This window comes from Lissotriton helveticus, chromosome 5_1 (assembly GCF_964261635.1).
Source record: "Lissotriton helveticus chromosome 5_1, aLisHel1.1, whole genome shotgun sequence".
Lineage (NCBI taxonomy): Eukaryota > Metazoa > Chordata > Amphibia > Caudata > Salamandridae > Lissotriton > Lissotriton helveticus.
This window is the reverse complement of record NC_136065.1, coordinates 2127817511-2127839120: the sequence shown is the minus strand read 5'-3', so window position 1 is coordinate 2127839120 and position 21610 is coordinate 2127817511. Positions and strand designations below refer to the sequence as shown.

Here is a 21610-nt window from a genome sequence, read left to right as displayed (position 1 = left end):
CTCTCCCTCTTACATTCTCTCTCTCTCCCTTTTGCCCCCCCTTATGTTCCCTCCGGGTCTCCAGTTATTTTTCACCTGTGTTAAATATCTTGGGTTTAGAACTTTCCTGGTGCCCGCAGCTCAGACCGACACGTCTTCCTTACCCTGTGCATACCTGTCAAGGTGAACAAAAATCTCACTGTTTGAGGCGGGAGCGGTGCCTAGGCGGGGTGGAACCTCATGCCAAGAAGTATCTACAAGGCACTTCTGCCCCCACCCTGCTCCAAGCCCCCTCCTCCACAAACAAAAAAGCTTGCTGAGGTTCTTTCCTATATCCTGGGGTGTTTTCACACCTCTTAATGGCAGTTCAAAGCCTCAGAAAAACAAGCTAGCAATCCATTAGTTAAAGTGGTTTCAGCTTGTTTTCCCTGCCACCGTGTGATATCAGCTCCCCACCAGGTGAAGTGTGCTGGGAGACTATTTTGTGTGTCACACGGTGGCACCGTGTGAGTTGGCAGGTCTGCCTGTGCACTGCGTTTTGTTGGGGGGGCGGGGCTCTGAGATGCCCCAGCCCCCTGGTAACCCTCTCTTGTGGGCAACCCGCCCAGCTCGATCGCGGCAGAGTTAATGAGGCGATACTCCGAACAGAGGCGCGCGCATCTTAATTGAAATCTAGCAGCGGTGACGCGGGAGCGCTTGAGTTCAAGCCAAGCCTTTGATTAGCATTTGGCAATCAGAGGGTGGACCCTGATCTGAACTCAAGCTGCTGACGGCACCTCCGCACCCGCACGCAGGCTGTAGGGTCATGGGAGCAATATAGTGATGCGGCCTTCTTGGAGGTAGATGGTGGGCGTCAATTTCCTCCCTTTTATCAATGGGCAGAGGTGTCACTCCCTTTCTCTCGCTGGGCTGGCCCATTTATATATGCATATTGATTGGGGGGAGGGGGCCTGAGCGAACGTGGTCTCACTTTTTTTCAGGTGCGTTTCACCAGTGTAAACTAATCCGTGCATTTTTTATATCCCCCTTCCCCCTTTGTAATAAAGTTTCGCCAAGGCACTGTTTTACGGAAAGGCAATATGCAAATGTGGGCCACTTTTTTTTTTGCGTGCCTGGGCCGGTTTTTAACCCCTTCACTGCGGCGGCTATTCCGCCGCAGTGCTAAGGGGGCGGGGCGGCCGCGCGGCGGGTGCATGCTGGTGACGGAACCGCTCCGGCACCAGCCGAGGTTGCACTGTGCTCCTGACGGAGCGGTTTCGTCACGGCCCCGTCCGCTCAATGGAACGCTCAGCGCAGGCGCGGAATCCGCGCCGCGCAGGCGTGCCGAGCAGGCCGTGACGGAACCTCTCCGTCATCAGCACAGCGCGACCGCAGCTGATGACGGAGTGGTTCCGTCACCAGCAGGGGAGGGGTTAATCCTAGTGCAACCCTGTCCCTTCACCCTTTCCTCCATCCATGTGTACTGTCACCGTCCCTCCCCAGCCCTCATCCATCCATTCGTTTTCAATTCCATATCTGCCAACTCACACCTGCCACAGCACCACACCCGCTCCCTGCACACCGCCTCCTGGTGGAGAGATCATACATAGCTGCCAAGGTTTCAGATTCATATGTGTGACATTTACATCATTTCAGTGTAATTATGAGTGACATTATAACAACTAAGCGTGAACTTTCCTAAGCAAAATAAAGCAATGAAGACAAAGGAAACATATGGATATATGAAATAACACCCATTTGAGCAACAAGAAACTCTAAGAAGATCTTAAAACTACTGCAAAGCACCAGAAATCAGGAGAGAGAGGCGCACACGGTACAGCGAGCCAGGAAGCTGTATTCGACTTGACTATAGTATTGATTAATCAACCCTAATTTGAACACGGATCTGCTCCACTGCTGCCTAATCACAATAAATTATTAGTCAACAACGGTCAGCGGGCCGGGCTCGTTCCAGCCGCCGCAGACTGCACTGGGCATTGTGCAAGCCTCAGGAGAGGGAGGCTGAGCCTGGCACACGTAGTTGTTCTTCTAAACAAATTTAATTAATTTAAAGTGAAGTGTGTGTGTTCATGGTCATAAAATCTATTTGCGCTGCCGCGTTATTTTGTGTAAAATAATGAAAGCTGGTGCTGGCATTGCAGACAGGTGGTACACTTGAACGAACTGGGTTTAATTGTTCGTATTGACTAGAAAAGTGAAGTCACCGCTCGACTCCCTCCGACCACCGCTACGTTCAACGTTCATGCGCCGCGCTGAGTAATAGGCACCGGCAGGCTCAGACCGAACTCATTCTGCGGATGATCATTCATTCACGCACGTCGGCCCGCGCGGGCGAGGACTGTGCTGTGTGCAAGCAGTCAGTGCGCGTCAAGTAAAAACCCAGTATTTGTAAAGCGCGAACAGTTACCCAATGGCATCCCGGCACTGGGGGGCCGTCGGGAAGATTAAACAAGCTATTGCCCATAGTGACATGGTGCTGGGCTGACCTGCCCGGGTAATCGAACCGTGAGCCCCAGATTCCAGCATCAGTCGCCCTGACCGCAGCGCCACACCTCTTCCCTCTGAAGTGTCAAGGGAAGTCTGTGTGGCTACGAGTGGGTGTGTCAACGTTGTGTGTGCCGTGGGACTTATTGCAGGAAATCAAGGCAAGCTGTGAAACACATAATATGGAGCTTTATTACCCGCAGCTAAATTGAACCAACTGAATGATTTTAACCCTTTCGCTGTGGCGGCTATTCCGCCGCAGTGCTAAGGGGCGGGGGGGGGGGGCGCGCGGCGCTCCGACGCTGGTGACGGAACTGCTCCGTCACGGCCCTCGGGTGAGCTGTGCTTGTGACAGAACGGTTCCGTCACGGCCCCGCCCGCTCAATAGAACGCGCCGCGCAGGCGCAAAATCAGCGCCGAGCAGGCGCGGCGAGCGGGCCGTGACGGAACCGTTCCGTCACCAGCACAGCCCACCCGAGGGGCGTGATGGAGCGGTTCCGTCACCAGCGTGGGTGGACATCCCAGCGTGAGCCGCTGCATTCTGCATACATGCCGACCACCTGGAGCTCACCTCTATCTTTGGGGGGCATGGCTCTGTTGGGTCTGGTCGATGCCGGATGCGACGCAGGCGCAGTAGGATTCTGATTAAAGCCAGCCCATTCTGAACTGTCGACTGCTCACGCCACGGGTGGACTGCAGCCCACTAACGACCCATAACTATGAGTCTGACAGAAATGTCTGACTCCTGACCTCAATCTGATGTCTCCGAGGTGCCAAATGGCATGCACTGACTTGACTTCTGCATGGTTGTTGACTCATAAATGAGAATAAATCCAGTTTGTTTATGTCACATTGTAGTGAGGCAAGCTCAGCCCAACCCTGCCCCTTTAAGAAGTATGCTGAGCTGTGTGCACCGTGCGCTGCCTGCCCTTTATAATAACAGCAGCGCTCCAGCTCACCTCTGCGCCTTGACAGTCACGCACAGGCACTAATATACATGACTTTGCATTTCAGTGTGGTGATGCGGACCACCACTCTGAAATGCGTTAGTCTAACGCCTGATGTGTGGCACTTGGCAGGGCTGCTCATATCACATGGAACAGAAGATGTGCTGGAAGCCCCTCCACAGGGTGGGTTTCCAGCTGGTGTAGAAGGCCTTGAACACCCAAGGCCATGACACGGTGTGAAACTTCCCCGAGAAAATAGGTGTCAGACTTACAAGTTTTTATGGGTTTTTTTTGGTGGGTTGGCTGGACTCAGATAGAAGTTCCTCCTGCTGTGCTCAGCACAAGGTCCAGCCCCTTTCAGGTAGTGAAATATTTTTGGAAACAGCCAGGTCTGCCAGTCCCTCTAAATATCCACTAGGCCTGGGTGGTGAACTTCGCTCCATTCGGGGAGTTTATGGAGCTTTCTGCACTTTGCACTTTGCGGAGTTCGCGGAGTGCAGAAAACTCCAATTCGCGATGTGCAGCGGCATTTTTTCCCCATTCACAATTGTGAACGGTAAGTTTGCGATTCGCAAGCGCGAGCTGCCGCTCGGGTAGAATTTCTTCCCGAGCTGCAGGAATACCAGCACAAACTGCAGTTCACACTCCACTCCGCCACTCGCGGAACTTCGTGGAGTTTTTTTGTAACTTCATGGAGTTTCACGTAGCAAAACTACGCGAACTACGTCTAGGCCTGCCATCCACTCACCCACTCCAGAACTCCAGTGCTCCTCAGCTGTGTTTGTGCTTTATAAATACGAGCACAAACACATCTACGTGCATGCATGCCCACCCTCAATCCTTTCACCAATGCATTCATCCGTCAATCCATGCTTTCATCCATCCATGCTCTCCCCTTTCCATTCTTATGCCCTTCCATCATTCATCCTTCCATCCATCCTTTCCCTCTTCCATTCGTTGCTTCCATCGGTCACACATTCATCCATTCAATCACCCACTCAGAAGGTTGATCAGAAGGGTTAGTTTGATGTCATTCTCCCGTCTGAAAGGACAGAATTGCAGGAGGGGCGTCAGTCTAATGACAGGCTGTCTTCTGAATGATTGACAGAGCTGGGTCTGGGTCAGTCGTATGTCAGGCTAACCTCTGAAAGGCCAGTTTTGCTTGAGCGGTGTGATCCTTATGTCAAGCTGTCCTCAGGGCGATTGACAGGGCTGGGACTGGGTCCGTCATACCTCATGCTCTCCACTGAAACACGGTGAGGTCGAGTCAGTATGGCGTCAGACTGTGCTTAGAAAGGTTCACGTAGCCAGGTTCCCCTTTGAACAAAAGTAGTTAGGTCTCCTTGCTAGGCTCAGCTAGAAATTTTTCCCAACATGTCTTTACAGCACAACAGTACAAGTGACGCTTTTCTCATGAAGTTTCACACTGTGTCAATGTGTTTCATGTTGCCTCCGGGCACCACTAAAGTCAGGTATCTGAACTCCAGACCATGGACCCAGCATAAGCTGTGTATGCGCCCCATCCACAGCAAATGCGTCTCGTGATTACATGGCACAGGTTGAAGCCTACCAGACTGCCATGTGCTAAGGACATCCCTGGGAATGCATAATGCCCATTGCTTACCATTGGCTTTGTAGTTTGCAGCGCACTGCTCTTGCTTTCTATTTGCCGGCTTTATTTGTTTTTGGGCGTCCAGCTTGAGTTTGGCCCTTTGGTTGCCCATACCTTATTTACTGTATTCTTCCGCAGTGCTCTATTTCTGTAAACAGCTCTTTAAATCTTGTTCATATCTTGTCACATGTACTGTGCATTCAAAGACCCAGGTCAAATGTCAGGCTCTGTCTTCCAAGAGAGCTTGGTGTTTACTTTTCTTTCTCAGACTTCTAAGTGCGATGATCTATGTGACAATCCTGCTGGCTGCAGGGGTCTGCTGGAGGAAGGCTGTACAATGTTATATTTTTCCCTAGCACACACAATTTCAATGTCTGTAAATAAACTGTGCAGATATTTCGAAATATCAGAAGTAGGAAAGGACAAATTAAGCACATTTTGAGGTAATTTGGAATTGTGGTGGGAACAAATATTTTAATAAGATTAAAACAAATCAATACACTATGACATTTCCACACACTATTGTTTGGGTGCTGCATACTTTTGGCAATAAAACTGTATGTGAGTGCAAATGAAATGGTCATTTTGATTGAAGATGGATTGTCTCTAATGGCAGTGTGCTACCACACCATGCATAGTCCACTTTACCCCAATCCACTCTACTCTGCACCACTCCATGCCTCTGCCTTCTACTCTGCACCACTCGACACTACTCCACGCCTCTCTACTCTACTCTGCACCACTCCACATGACCCCATCCCACTCTTTGCAACTCCACAGTGCGTCACTGCACTCTTCTCTACACCCCTACACTCTATTGCACTCCACTCTATGCCTCTCTACTCTGCTCTGCACCACTCTACTCTATGCCAATGCACTCTACCCCACTCCACTCTACTATGCACCACTACACTCTGTGTCCCTGTACTCAACACTACTCCAGTCTACTCTGCACAACTGCACTCTACTCCACTACACTCTATGCCTCTCTAATATGCAACATTGCACTCTACGCCACTGCACTCTGTGCCAATGCACTCTACCCTGCAGCAGTACACCACTCCACTCTACACCACTTCACTCTACACCACTTCACTCTACACCACTCCACTCTACACCACTCCACTCTACACCACTCCACTCTACACCACTCCACTCTACACCACTTCACTCTATACCACTCCACTCTACACCACTTCACTCTACACCACTCCACTCTACACCACTCCACTCTACACCACTCCACTCTACACCACTCCACTCTACACCACTCCACTCTACACCACTCCACTCTACACCACTCCACTCTACACCACTCCACTCTACACCACTTCACTCTACACCACTCCACTCTACACCACTCCACTCTACACCACTCCACTCTACACCACTCCACTCTACACCACTCCACTCTACACCACTTCACTCTACACCACTTCACTCTACACCACTCCACTCTACACCACTCCACTCTACACCACTCCACTCTACACCACTCCACTCTACACCACTCCACTCTACACCACTCCACTCTACACCTACACCACTCCACTCTACACCACTCCACTCTACACCACTCCACTCTACACCACTCCACTCTACACCACTTCACTCTACACCACTCCACTCTACACCACTCCACTCTACACCACTCCACTCTACACCACTCCACTCTACACCACTCCACTCTACACCACTTCACTCTACTCTGAAACAATCTACTCTATGCCACTGATTTCTGGGCCACTCCATTACACTCCACTCTACTCTACGCCACTGCACTCTCCACCCCTGAAATCAGTTCCAAACACTGCACTCTACACCACTTTGCTCAATGCCAATGCCCTCTATGCCAATCTACTCTGCACAACTGCACCACTGCATGCTACACAGCTATACTCTACTCTGCAACACTCTAAGTCATTGTATTCTAATTTGCGCCATTGTACTCTATTCCACTGCTCTCGTTGACACTCTACTCTGCACCACCCTACTCTCTGCCATGCTACTCTATGCTACTCTACTATACACAACTTCACTCTACAACAGTCTTCTCTGCAACACTGCATCTCTGCCACTGAACTCTACACCACTCTACTCTTTGCCTCTCTACTCTTTGCCGTTACACTCTATGCCACTGCACTCTACTCTGCACCACTCTATGTAATGCCACTCTACGGCATGAACTCTATGCTATTTCACTCTATGCCACTCTACTCTCTATCAATCCACTCTATGCCACTGCACTCTACACTGCACCACTCTACTCTATGCACTACACTCATACGGTACTCTACTCTGCATGCAACTCTGCACTCACCACCACTGAACCCTACACCACTCTACTCTGCACCGCTGCATTCAATGCCACTGCACTCTACTCTGCACCACTCCGCTCTACACCACTCTTCTGCACTGTACACCACTACACTCTATACCACTCTACTCTGCATCTCTTCACTCTGTCACTGCACTCTACACCAATCCACTATAAGCCACTCTAAACTACTCCACACCATTGCATTCTACAATACTACACGCTACGCCACACTGCATCATTGCACTCTACATCATTGCCCTCCACACCACTCTAGGCTCCTGAACGGTTGTTCCTAACTTTCACTCGGATTTTAAAATTGCTCTTCACAAGTTTTGTTTTACTTTGTGTGTCTGAATGGGGAATTTGGGGGGAGTGATTGCTAGCTTGTCTTAAGAATTTGGCCACCTAGGATTTTTTTAAATTACCGTCTTTGTTGTTGGCATAGTTCTTGGAGTGTGCTCACTCCTAGGCACGGCACTGCAGTACACCCAAACTCATTTGCGGCCGGGTAGCGGCCATCTTGGACGTGACACACACTTCTCGCGGTCAGCGGTCCAGTCCCTGCACACATTATACTGGCACTGGGCCACACCCTATTTAAATGTGCCTGGGTAGACCACACAGCGGGCGAGCGCAGCGGGCGCGCCGATGGCGCGCCAAAGGCAAGCCCGTCTGCACCCGTGAGCGCTAAGGCAGGGCTCAGGGCAAGCCATGCTGCCTGTTCGGCCCTCATCAATAATAACGGCTTTACTATCCAGTATTCCAGCATGTTGTTGAAATCTTTAAGATGCCCTCGCTGCCCCTCATACGGTGTCAATCAGTTAGGGCCCGAGAGTCCTATGGTCTGTCCTGACTGTGGGTTTCTTCCCACCACAAAGCTCCCCGCTGATACCATGACCATTGGTTCCTGCACTCAGGCTTGTATTAAAGCCTGCCTCATTAATACAAGATCCTTGAGGAAGCATCATGCTGATATTGCAGACTTGGTCACGGATAATCAGTTAGATGTATTATTTATTACGGAGACCTGGCTTGATTCGTTCTCCAATCCTGAATAATCAGTTAGATTTATTATTTATTACGGAGACCTGGCTTGATTCGTTCTCCAATCCTATTGTAGTTTTGGCGACCCCTTCTGGCTACAAAATCCACCGGGCGGATCGTCCCGTTGGTAGAGGGGCTTAGCCATTCTATACAGAGATCGCTGGTCTCTGCATAGTGAAACATCCACTATTTGGGGAGGATGTGAGGTCCTTGATTTCAGTCTGCAACTATCGTCTCACTTTACTCTGGGGGGTCATTACTATATCGACCACCGGGGCCAGCTGGAGCATTTTTAGAATCCTGTGGAGATGCTTTGGCAGATAGAGTACTTCGTTTCTCTAATTACCTGCTCCTGGGGGATCTCAATATCCATCTTGACCTCAGAGAGCTGGCAGATTCAGCAGCTTTTCAGGATATCCTCCAGCTGGCCCAGATCTCACAAAGGGTGAAAGACCCGACCCATCGAGGGGGACATATTCTAGCTTCTATCTCTGCGAATTTCCCCATGTTGGTGAAGAAACCATTCCCAGTCACTTAGTCGGATCATTTTCCCATATTCTTTTCATGGACCGTCCAGCGAACTACCCGACCAGCTAGTTGCCATCGTTCCCCTACCGCCAGGAATTTGGATGCTGGGCTACTTAGCTGTCATCTGGCAGCTTCGCGTCCTCTCCTTCTTGGCGATCTCGAGGTTAATGTGGCCAAATTTACCGACTGGATCAGGGGTTCGGTCACTGCTCTTTCTGTCTCAGGTCATCGCAAGCCTGGGAGAGAGGCTCCCTCTAAGCCTTGGTTTACCTCGGAACTGAATTTGCTAAAGCATTCCTGTAAGGCTTTGGAGAGAGCGTGGCGGTCTAGTGGCTATTGCCCTATTGCTAAACAGGCCCTCAGAGCTAAACAGAAAATCTATTATTCAGCTATTGAGATAGCCAAAGGCCAGCATTTTGCTACTCGTATTGACCGAGCTAATAATAATTCCAAAGAGATCTTTGCTATTGTGCAGAGTTTCGTAACTCCCATTGCCCAGGAGGTGGTTGTGCCCTCTTCTGACATCTGGTGCAATACTCTGTCAAAATATTTTAGGGATAAGATTGTGGACACATACAAGACTCCTTTCAGCAGGCCCCCGAACGGACCTTGACTGTTCCGCTGGGGAGACAGGAGAGAGATTCGGACCACCTTCTCTCTGTTTTCAGCCCGGTGGACTTACGGTCCTCGCTCAGAATTCTCAGAGCTTTGAAATCAGGCTCGCCTAAGGATCCTTGCGTGGCTAGGCTCCTGGCCGAAGTGTCTGATACGATCAACATGGAAGTCAACCTTGTGGTAAATCAGTCGCTCCGCGAGGCCTTTGTTCTGTCTTCATGGAAGCAGGCTCTGATACTGCCTCTTCTCAAGAAGCCGAACCTTGATCTGCTGCTCCCTGCCAATTACCGGCCGATATCACTCTTGCCAAGTTTGGCTAAAACTTCTGAAAAGGCAGTGACGTCTCAGCTCACCAACATTGTTGAGACGGCGGGCTTGCTTCATCCAGCGCAATCGGGGTTCCGTGCTTCTTACAGTACGGAATCAGCACTATTGGAGGTGGCCGAGGCACTTCGTGACTGCTTGGATGCCAGGAGGAGAGCAGCATTGGTTATGCTGGATCTCTCTGCGGCATTCGATACGGTGCCCCACTCTCTCCTCCTCGAGCGTCTAACAGAAATTGGCATTGTGGGCTCGGCTTGGAGTTGGATCAGATCCTTCTTGCTGGATAGATCACAGCAAGTCTGGCTTCCCCCATGTGCCTCTGCGTCTACGCTTCTCTCTACTGGTGTTCCGCAGGGGTCCTCACCTAGCCACCTGCTTTTTAACATCTATGTGACTCAGCTGGTTTATCTGGCGGAGTCTCTGGGGGCTTGCATAGTTCAAACTGAGAACTGCCCAATCAGCTTTGGTGCATAGGCCAAACTTTGGAAGGCTCTTCCAATCAGATCTTACATGCTCTGGATCATCAGTGGAGGACCAGGAAGTGCCAGGGTGGTTCCAACAGGGGCCCTTTCTGAGCTCATTTGAACCTCTCCAGCTGCGGGTGTGAACCAGACTCGGACCATCGGGCCAGAGGCTCTCAAACCCTTGAGGGGGTGGGGGAGGGGTAGATGTAGTCTGGTAGGGAACAGAAGACACACCAACTACAGAGGAGGACACTGGCACCCCACCCTCGAGATATGGTTCCTTTCTCTTGTCAAACTCTGGGAGAAGCAGAGTAGAGGGCGCTCCGGGCTCCCAAGCAAATAAACAAAAGATCCCAGCAAGTCCACCCAGGCACCCCCGCCATCTTGTGGTGACGTAGACACAGAGGAAAGGCACAATGGATTGCCTGTTGCTGTCAGTTGCTGGCCTGGCTGTTCATTCTGAACTTTTCCCATGAGGCACAGGGTTAAGACTGATTTGCATATGGCTGGGTCTAAACTGGGGTGGCATGGTGAGCAAAAAAATGATGGATTTAACTCAGATCTATTGACTGGGGGAGAATGTTTGATTTGCTCTGCATTCCGTCCATCATCTGCGTGTCTTTTGCTCTCTCACCCTAAGTGCGCCTGGTATGCCCAGACGTGGGTCCCTTGCTCACTTTGCCACTGGATTCAAGCTAGGCTGGCTGATGATGGGTGATGCCCCGAAACCTGGGGCTGGACTGTTCCCATGAAGCACAGGGTCAAGACTGATTTGCATATGGCTGGGTCTAAACTGGCGTGGCATGGTGAGCATAAGAACAATGAATTTTACCCAGATCTATTGACTGGGGGAGAATGTTTGATTTGCTCTGCATGCCCTCAGAAAGACCAGTAGGGCTGGGGCAAAGTCAGGGTCATGTCAGGTTGATCTCTGAGAACCAGTAGGGCTGGGGCAGAGTCAGGGTCATGTCAGGCTGACCTCTGAAAACCAGTAGAGCTGGGGCAGAGTCAGGGACATGTCAGGCTGACCTCTGAGAACCAGTAGGGCTGGGGCAGAGTCAGGGTCATGTCAGGCTGACCTCTGAAAACCAGTAGAGCTGGGGCAGAGTCAGGGACATGTCAGGCTGACCTCTGAGAACCAGTAGGGCTGAGGCAGAATCAGGGTCATGTCAGGCTGACCTCTGAGAACCAGTGGGGCTGGGGCAGAGTCAGGCTGACCACTGACATGCTTATATTGGCCAGGCTCATTGCTGGAAGGCCCATGGGGTTGCGGAGAGTCAGTCACATGCCAGGCTCACCCAGGAAGGTTGTTGCAGGGGGGTGGGGCAGGTAGCCACCTGGCAGGCTGTGAAGAACCGGGTTTTTAGAACCCAGCGGCGCCAGGGACACGCCCAAAGTCTTCGGATTCACCTGTCTTGGTATACAGAGACACGGAATACTTCTGGGTGGCGTCAGAGATCAGATTTATTAGCTGCAGCTAGTAACAGTAAACCAAGCAATACAACACGGTGTACAACTCAGGAAACTGCTCAATTTTCGTAGAGCAAGACATCTCTTTTTATCTACATTTTGCTCATTATAAATGCACACCCACTGCGACAAATGCTGACGAATGAAATACATTTTCCCACGCATTATCACATTCCAAAAAGCTCGATTTACATCTTACCAACCCACAAGTTAATTATTAGGAATGTCCCAAATTCAATTTCCACAAGCCGGACAAACCCATAATTGAAAGCACTACCCATGTAATGAAAAGTCGTAAGAAAAGGAACAATTCAGACGCTGAATAGGATAAGATATGTGTAAGGAAACTAAAGTCAACGATCTCCTGAACATTGATTGGCAATTTCAGACAACGATCAGCTAGAGAAATTGGCTTCGAAAGGGGTCAAATTCAGGTGACGGGGTCAGCGTCTTTGCAGTTCACTCACAAGTCAGAAAAGGCCTAGTTAATGCGTACATGAACAATGAGGCCCATGCAACTTGTTCGTTCGGTTACCTCCACGGCCTACGTGAGGGCAACACAAAATGGCGTCACGAACAACTCAAACAAAATGGAGTCCGGTTTGAGATTCACAGAACCTCAGCTGACACCCGCTGCCCGTGTTTCTCAGAGGCACTGCCCTGTGAGACTGCCCCAGCTCCCCCTCTTGGGGGGTCCAACTGTGGACAGAGTTGGTCAGTTCAGACTGAAGGGAAGACGATGGATTTACAGGGAGGGGCTGAACTTGTATATTTATCGATGTGAACTGGGCGCCAGGGCCCTAGAGAGGAGGAAGACAGAGCCAGGCCTCACTCTCAAACTCAAGCTCCCCCCTCAAACAAAAGCCCCCTCCCGCCCTCCCCCCCACCCCCCTTCAACATCTCATGATTAGAACCCGCGAGTGGTGCTGGAACCGGAAGGGGTTACAACTGGAGGAGAGAACACACAGGAGACACAGAGGAAATCCGCCGTGCATAATTCATCAGCAATTTAATTGAAATCCCAGTCCGCAGAGAGGAAATTGGATACACATGTAGATCATTTAAATATATAAGAGGTTAGGGAAGGAGGAAGAGAAAAAGAGAACAGAGAGATGGACAGAGACGGAAAGAGGAAGAGAAAGAAAGAAAGAAAGAAAGAAAGAAAGAAAAAAGAAAGAAAGAAAGAAAGAAAGAAAGAAAGAAAGAAAGAAAGGGGAGGAGGAAGAGAAGGAGACAGAGGGAAGAAGGAAAAGAAAAGAGAGGGAAATAGGAAAGGAGGACAGTGAAGGGGAAGAGACTGAAAGAGGAAAAAGAGGGAAGGAGGAGAAGAAAAGAGAGGGAAATAGGAAGAGGAGAGGGAAGAGGAAGAGAATGACAGAGGGAGAAGAGGGAAGGATGAAGAGACGAAAAGAGAGGGAAGAAGGAGAAGGAAAGAGAGGCGAAGAGAAAGAAAGAAAGAAACAAACAAACAAATAAAGGGGAGAAGGAAGAGAAGGACAGAAAGGGAACAAGGAGAAGAAAAGAGCGGGAAATAAGAAAGAAGGAGAGTGAAGGGGAAAAGACTGAAAGAGGAAAAAGAAGAAAGGAGGAGAAGGAAAGAGAGGGAATGGGAGAAGGAAAGAGAGGGAATGGGAGAAGGAAAGAGAGGGAAATAGGAAGAGGAGAAGGAAGGGGAGGGGAAGAAAATGAAAGAGGGAAGGAGAAAAAGATAAAAGAAAAGAGGAGTAGGGAAGAAAGGAGGAAGAGAGGGAGCGAGAGGGAAGGAAAAGAGAAGGAAAAAGAGGGAGGAAGGGAAGGATATAGAGGGAGATAGGAAGAGGAGAAGCAAGGGGGAGACTAAAAGAGGAAAAAGAGGGACGGAAGAAGAGAAGAAAAGAAAAGAGAGGGACGGAAGGAAGGAGGAAGAGAGGAGGAGGAGGAGGGAAAAAAAGGAAAGAGGAAAGAAAGGGAAAGAGGAAGAGAAGGGAAGAGGGGGTTGGAAAAAGAGGGAATAAATAAGGCAGCATAAAAGCGTCGACATACGTTTCAGTGCGCCAGTATCATTTTTCTCACACCTTCATCACGATCAACAATTTATGAAGAATCGAAAGTGCCAATCTCCAAGCAGATGCAGAATCAAAGGGGGTCTTGAGGGAGGAAGACACAAAGACACATATATCAGAGAACAAACAGTCTTTGATACTTTTATAGTGATTGTTTATTCCATAAAATTTGCATCTATTTAGTCCTCATTCCAGAAAACCATAATACATCTGAGAAGATTCACCCTCGTTCATAGTTAAGTTTACAGTCAGTCTGCAGACCACGTGGCCTCACCTCCGGGCCCCAACATGCAGTCCTCGAGTTTACAAAGCCCCTGCGGCCGTAGGAGCAACCATGAGTATCGTGTGGACTCAATGGTTCAATCTTAGTAGCCCAGGCATTCTCTCAACATGTGTGTCGACAGGTCATGGGCCAAAGGGTTTGTTTCCAATGGCCTAACCCAAAAAAGGTCCTGTTAGCTCCCAGTCAGTGGGGCAAAAACAATTGATGAAAAGAAAATGTAAAAATTCTACCAAGCTGGTGTCTTCTCCCCAGAGTCTCAGATCTCTCAACTAAATGCAGAACAGAAGCTACTGGACAGTGGTATTCGGTTTAGGAATGAGGGCGCCACTCAGGAGAACAGCACAAACATTAGTGTAAGCGATGGATGTATGACATTACAACGCATGCTTTTACATCGCATGCTTTTACAACGCGGTTTTTACAACGCATACCATTACAACGCATAGCGCTTTTAGGCGCTGGATAGTGAATTGTTTAATTTACTATTCCAACTCCAGTCCCCGTGGATAGTAGGGAAGGTGTTGGATAGTACATTAAACACATTCCCTATCCTAGAGCGCCCCCCAGCGCAAAGCATTGTAATAGTTTGCGTTGTAAAAGTTGCGTTGTAAAGGCACTGCGTGGTAAAAGTTAAGTTGTAAAGGCACTGCGTGGTAAAAGTTGCGTTGTAAAGGTTGTTTACCGTAAGCGATCTATCTTTGTCAAAGTGCTTCAAGATGAGGAGAACCACTGACCTCCCCAAAACTAGCGGCCCGAGCCGACTAAACATACAGAAGAACAATCCTCAGCACACGGAAGTGATGTCATAGTAATTGTAGAACTGCGTAATGTGTGCACAAATTAAACACAAGTAAGTGAATTCTTGTTCTTTTTCTTTTCTTTTCTGGGTCTTCAGACAGCCGACATGTGTTTCGGCGCTTACATGGGAATTCGTCCCGCGACTTTATCAAGGCTATGTCCTCTTTGAAGAAATCCTTCTTTTGTGGTGACGTAATGGGATCCCTTGGATATATGCTCTGCTACTTTTGACGTCGTGAGAAAGTGAATCCCTTTGTGGGTTGGAATTATCATCGCAAAACAAGGATTTCTTCAAAGAGGACATAGCCTTGATAAAGTTGCGGGATGAGACGAAACACGTGTCAGATGTCTAAAGACCCAGAAATAAAAGAAAAAGAATTCACTTACTTGTGCTTAATTTGTGCTCACATTACGCACTTCTACAATAACTGTGACATCACTTGCGTGTGCTGAGGATTGCATTTTCTAAATCTAGTACAGGGCACACGGCTTCCATAATATATACAGGACGCGTAACAACACACGAGGAGCATGCCGTCGGCATCCCTGTAACAGAATCAGGCCAGCCCATGCATAGGCGGATCAGTGTAATTTACATTTCAGATAGGCTGAGTGGCATCCCCAATATAACAAACGTATGGGAATACGGCAGCGCCTGGATACCCCTCAGGGCGATGAACGCGCTACAAATATTGACTGGATGGTTGAATATGCATACTCTGGGGTTTAAGAGGGTTCAGATGCAGTATTAGAACTCCAGTCCAACATGCATTGGTAAAAGTGCATACACGGGGCGTGAACAAGATTGACTATTCTAACTCCAATCTAACAAGCACTGGGGAAGATGCATACACGGGGCGTGAACTAGATTTACTATTATAACTTCAGTCTAACAACCATTGGGAAAAGTACACAACGGGTAGTGCTAGGTGACCAGTTTGCTATTTTAACTTTAATCTATAAAATAGTGGGTAAAGTGCATACAAATGGGCTTGGGTGGGGGGGAGGGAGGGTATTAACTATACTAACTCCAGTCCGGCAACCATTGAGGACGATCATACAATGGAGGGCTCAGATTCTATAGAACCAAATAATAAAAGTCCTAATTTTAGAAAAAAAATTATACACTTTAAAAAAGGTAGAAGCAAATAAAAAATAGAATTTTATAAAACTTTTCAAGTTATATAAGCAATTTATAAGAAAAATAAAAAACGTAAAAAATATTAGATTTGCTAAAGATAAAGTTTTTAAATGAAAAAATCTTCAACCAACATTTTAAAAAAACAATAAACAAAAGACTCCAAAAAAAATCAAATATCATATAATTTATACTTTTACATATTTAATTTTAAAATGATATTTCAATAATTTCTTTAAAAAAAACCCTTTCCCAATATACCCCATTTTTTAAAGAAAATAATCATATAATACCATACTTATATACATTTTTTTTAAATGAAAAAGAATTTTAAATTAACATTTATAGATAAATTGCCAATTTAAATATAATATAGTTTTATTCAAACACCATTCACCTTATCTACCAATACACCCGAATCTGAAAAATAATCAAAAATGTTTTTACTTTTTTAAACCGAGCAAAGAAAAACATATCAACGTCTAACAACTGGTATTTTAAGATATAAAATAAATCTAAAATAATTAGCATACTCTTTAAAATTAAAATCACCCATTACTATCCCCAAAAGACCCCCAACTCTTAAAAAAATGTTTTAAACAAAATAAAGATTTATATTTTATATTTTTCTACAAATTAAATAATTTGTTTTGTTCTTCTTAAGGAGTGGATATTAAAAGGAGGGGTGAGAGAAAACAAGAGACACAGAAAAGAAGGGAGAGTGAAAAGGAGTGATGCAGAAAGGAGAGGAGAGAATGGTGAATGGAGGGGGGAGAGGGAAAAGAAAGAGGAAAATGTGGGGAGAGGGAGGTGAGGGGAAGGAGGCGAGAGGGAAAGGAGGAGAGTGAAATGAGGTGAGAAGAAAAGGAAAAGAAAATGAAGCAGAGGAGAGGATAAGGGAGAGGAGGAGAATAAGGGGACAGAGCGAAAGGAAGAAGAGACGAAAAGAAGGATATAAAGGAAGATGAGGGTAACATGAAGAAATGGAAAAGGAAAAGATTGGCGAGGGAAAGGAGGACATGAATGAAAAAATTGGAGAGTGAAAGGAGGGAAGAAAAAAACGAAAGAGATGAGCAAAAAAAATACAGGAAAGGAAAAGGAGCCAAGGGGGCGGAGGTAGTCAGGGAAAGGAGAGGAGTGTGGAAAGAGGAGAGAGTGAAAAGAAGGGGGATAACAAGGAGTAGGAAGAGAAAGAAACTGATGTGGAAAGCAAGGGAGAGGGGAGACGAAGAAAGAGAAAGCACTGAGTGTGGTGTAGAGGAGAGAAAGAGAGAGAGAGCAAGAGAGTAAGGAATCAAGGGGGAAAGAAGTGAGGTGGAAAGAAGGAGAGGCGAACATGAGGAGAAAGAAAAGAAGTGGAGGCAAAAGAGATGACGTAACAACATAAGTGATAGGGGAAGGAAAGGTTTGAAAGGGAAGTGATGCAGAAGGAATGAAGAGAGGAGAGGGAAGGGGACAGAAAGGAAGAGACAAAGGAAGGAGCAGCAAGAAAAACGATTGATACAAAAATAAGTGAAGGAGAGGAGGGGGCAAAGAGAGAGGGAGAGAGAGAAAGAGATGAAATATTTGAGGTTGAATGGAGGAGAGAGAAAATGGTGAAATAAAAGGAGAAGGAGGGGATGAGAGAAGGTTAGGGGGGAAGAATGATACAGAAAGCACTTAGCAGACAGCAGGAGAGAAGAAATGCATGAGATGGAAAGGAAGGGAAAGGAAATGGAGAGAAGAGAAAAGAAAAGAAAAGACAAAGCAGAGCAAAGGAAAAGGTGGGAAGGAGAACGAATCGGAGAAAGTGGATCAGATTTAGGGCCCGATGTAGGTAAAATAGATTTACCGATTTTTAATTACCGAATCATACCGATTCGGTAATTAAAAATCGGTAAATCTAAGGGGTGGAGATGTAGGAACATCCAGATGTTCCTTTTACCGAATCGGTAAAAATCTGTATTTACCGATTCGGTAAATACCGACCGGTAATGCCCCATTCATTCCTATGGGCTTTGAAGCCCATAGGAATGAATGGGGCATTACCGGTCGGTATTTACCGAATCGGTAAATACAGATTTTGACAAGGGTGCAGGGGGTGTCACTTTGACACCCTCTAGCACCCCCAAAAAAGATTCGGGGGCCATGTGGCAGGCATACCTGCCCTAAGGGCAGGTCTGCCTGTCATATGGCACAGGTGTGCATGCACACATGTGCATGCACACCGGAATCGGTATTTTACCATCAAATATATTTGATGGTAAAATACCGAATCGGTAAGGGTTGTGGGACTCAGAAGAGTCCCACCTACATAGCAAAAATACCGAATAGGTATGAATACCGATTCTGTATTTTACAGATTCGGTAAATTTACCGATCGGTAAATTTACCGAATCTGTAAAATATGTGGCCCTACATACCGATTTGTAAATACCGGTCGGTAACGGCCGAAAATACCGATTTTCGGCCGTTACCGACCGACCTACATCGGGCCCATAGTGTCAATTAATTTTGACATGTCATACACAGGGGTCTCTTCCGTGAGTTTCCAATGAGGTGATCAGCTCTGGAGCTGTCCCGAGTGCTGAAATAATTTAGCAAGGCAGCCCAGAACGGTGCCCCTGGGGTGCCTTGAAGAGAAGGCTGGAGAAAGGCAAGAGGGTGTAGCTTAATGGCCAGGATGGCCGACTTTGAAGCTGGGGTGCAGGTTCGAGTCTCGGCGTGGGCTCAGACGTCCTCTGATTTTGGGCATATCACTTAATCTCCTCATGCCTAAAAATGAATATGTCCTGTGTAATTTAACTGGTGCTCATGTAAAGCGCTTTGATGTCTTCCGATCGAGTTCGCGCTATATAAAACAGCAAAAACAATAAAAAGTGGCCTTCGGAACCAGCTTTTGCTCCTCCCACCAAACTTCTGACAAAGTGAAAGCAGATTTAATAAATTCAGATTGATGTCGATTTTTTTAATGTTCTCAAAAGTCCAATTAGCTAAGTTTCTACCGCCCATAGTTCACTTTATAGGTGCCCCTCGTGCACATGAACTTCCGCCATCAATAGTTCCAAGCAAGTGGACAACAGGCGCCATCTTTGACATGCTGCAAAATGGAGAAAACAAGCATTTGCAATGCAATAGGTCTCGCATTAGGAGAGTTTGAGCTATTGGTATTGTAAATGACAAATTTTTTATTTAGGTTTTGTTTTTGAAAATAGCGAAATTAATAGCTTTGTCATTTACCATGCCAATAGTTATAACTTTCGCAAATGTGACACCTATAGCATCTGTAATGCAATATGTGTTGTATTTACGTGACTTACATGTATTGATATTACAAATAACAATGGCTTTTAATTTTTTTCCAATATTTAATACTTAAATAAACGTCATCATCCTGTGATTCTGGGCAAATCACTTACTCTCCCGGTGCCTAACAAAAATGAATGTGTCCGTCTGTAATGTAATTGGTGCTTATTTAAAGTGCTCTGATACATTATGGTCAAGTTTGTGCTATAGAAAGCTAAAAAAATATATATAATATGGAACAAGTAAGGGTGGGTGAAGAAGAAGGGAGGACGAGTATTGTAGAGTAGGATGTTGAGGGGTGCTTGAGAAGTGTAGTTTCATGTAGTAGAAGGAAAGGCAAGAATGGTACCTGGGTATTTGATTTTTGCTTCTCGATGAGATCTGCCATCCCTGAGGCCTTCTGAGCTGGCCTCCGGAATATGTGTGCTGCTGTAAAATAGTACCCATGCAGCATATCAGAGTAGCTCTCTTTATATGTGATTGGGCCACCATCCTTTGGCACAACAACCAGCTGCCACGGAAAGACAGCGAGGGTCTTCAAAATTTGGTTCAGAGCCAGCATGGAGGCTAGGATTGTACAGCGCCTCATGCATGGGCATTCATAACCTTTTCGAAGAGTTTGGCACCTGGATACATGACTAAAACGTAGTTACATCGTAGGTGACCAGGCTGCACCAAATAATATTGACCCACCTGGTTATGGCTACTTTTTGATATGAGATAAACCAACGCGACAAAACAGACTTCAATGATTTGTAGATTACCTCAAACCTTATTTTTGTTTCTTTTCACAAGTAAATATCAACGTTTCATTTCGAAGTCATCACTGCATTGGTTTGATTATAATGCGGGATAGAATGTTCTCTTTAAACCTCATAGCAGAGTAAGTAAGTAAGTAAATAGTGCCTAATTTTGGAACACAGCTTTGTGTTCTCCAATATTTAACTTTCAAAAATTATTATTTAACATTTACACTGGTCATAAAGAGTGTGAAAACACAGCCATCCTTGGCCAGTGAAACACAGAGAACGAAAAAGTGAAAGTGGTTGTGAGAAACATGGAGTTATGTGAACAGAAGAAAGCACAGTATTAGGAAGGCTAAGTGTGTGTAAAGAGCAAGTAAGCAGGCTGTCAAGGAAAAATGCATAAATACATGAATAAATAAATACCGCCTTCGGGTAAAGTCTGCGCTATATAAAAATGCATAAATACATAAATAAATAAATACCGCCTTCGGGTAAAGTCCGCGCTATATAAAAATGCATAAATAACTAAATAAATAAATACCGCTAATCACCGCCGTCACTCTGCCGGCCTGCGACCAGGAAGTCAGGCAGGCCGGCGCGACAACAGGAAACAGGAAGTAGGAGGGCGGGAGCCTACCCCGCCTCCCACGGAAGAGCCGCGATTGGAGCCGTGTTTGGAGCACCGGAGCAGGCAGGAGCCTACCCTGCGCCCCGGTGCCGAAGGAGGGAAGAAGAGTCCTGCTGCCGGCCCCTGCAGCTGAGAGCCGCCACACGAAGGAAGCCGGTGAGTGGGTTGCTGAGCGGGGCGGGGGGGGGGAGCATGTGCGCGTGCGAGTGGGGGCGGGCTGTGTATGTGTGTGTGCATGCGTGCGTGTGTGTATGTGTCTTGGAGTGCGTGTGTGTGACTGTGGGGGAGGGGTGTGTGTGTGTGTGAGCGAGTGTCTGTGTGCCGTGTGCCTGTATGTGTGCCTGTATGTGTGTGCATGCGCTCGCCTGTGTGTGCGTGCGTGCATGCAGAGGGGTGGGGGCTGCCTGCGTCTGTGTGAGCAAGGGCTGTGAGTGAGTTACTCTGCGCATGCGCGGGTACTCTGCGCATGCGCGGGTCTGACGCGCGCTCCCGCGGTGAAAACTGCGATGGAAACGCTCGTGTCAGATTGCTGTCCTCAAAACGACAGACGGGTAACATTAGGTCTGAAGCAGACACTCTCAATGCTCACGCATTGAGAGTACGTCTGCTCGACCTAAAAAGTAAAAAAAAGATGAAGGAATAATAAAAATCCATATTAGCAATCTTCAAATTGGACACGATAATTAACAGTAACACTAGACATCAAAAGAATGTCGCAAAATGACCCACAGTGCAGAGAAGAATATGAACAAATTGTCACCGCCATCTTGGAACAGGTTACAATCAATGGCGGTGCAGCAGCATCCCACTGTCAGGCACCTGGGGCTATAATGGAAAGTGACCAAGTACCCATAAAAAGAGAAGAAAGAGCTGAAAAGAGAGTGTGAGATAAGTGGAATCATG

The 21610-nt window shown here is 47.3% G+C and overlaps 1 protein-coding gene across 1 annotated transcript in view; it reads right to left on the bottom strand.

Moving 5' to 3' along the window:
* FIBCD1 (fibrinogen C domain containing 1) overlaps positions 1-21610 on the bottom strand; it is a 979992-nt gene that overhangs the window by 483197 nt on the left and 475185 nt on the right. The window lies entirely within an intron of this gene.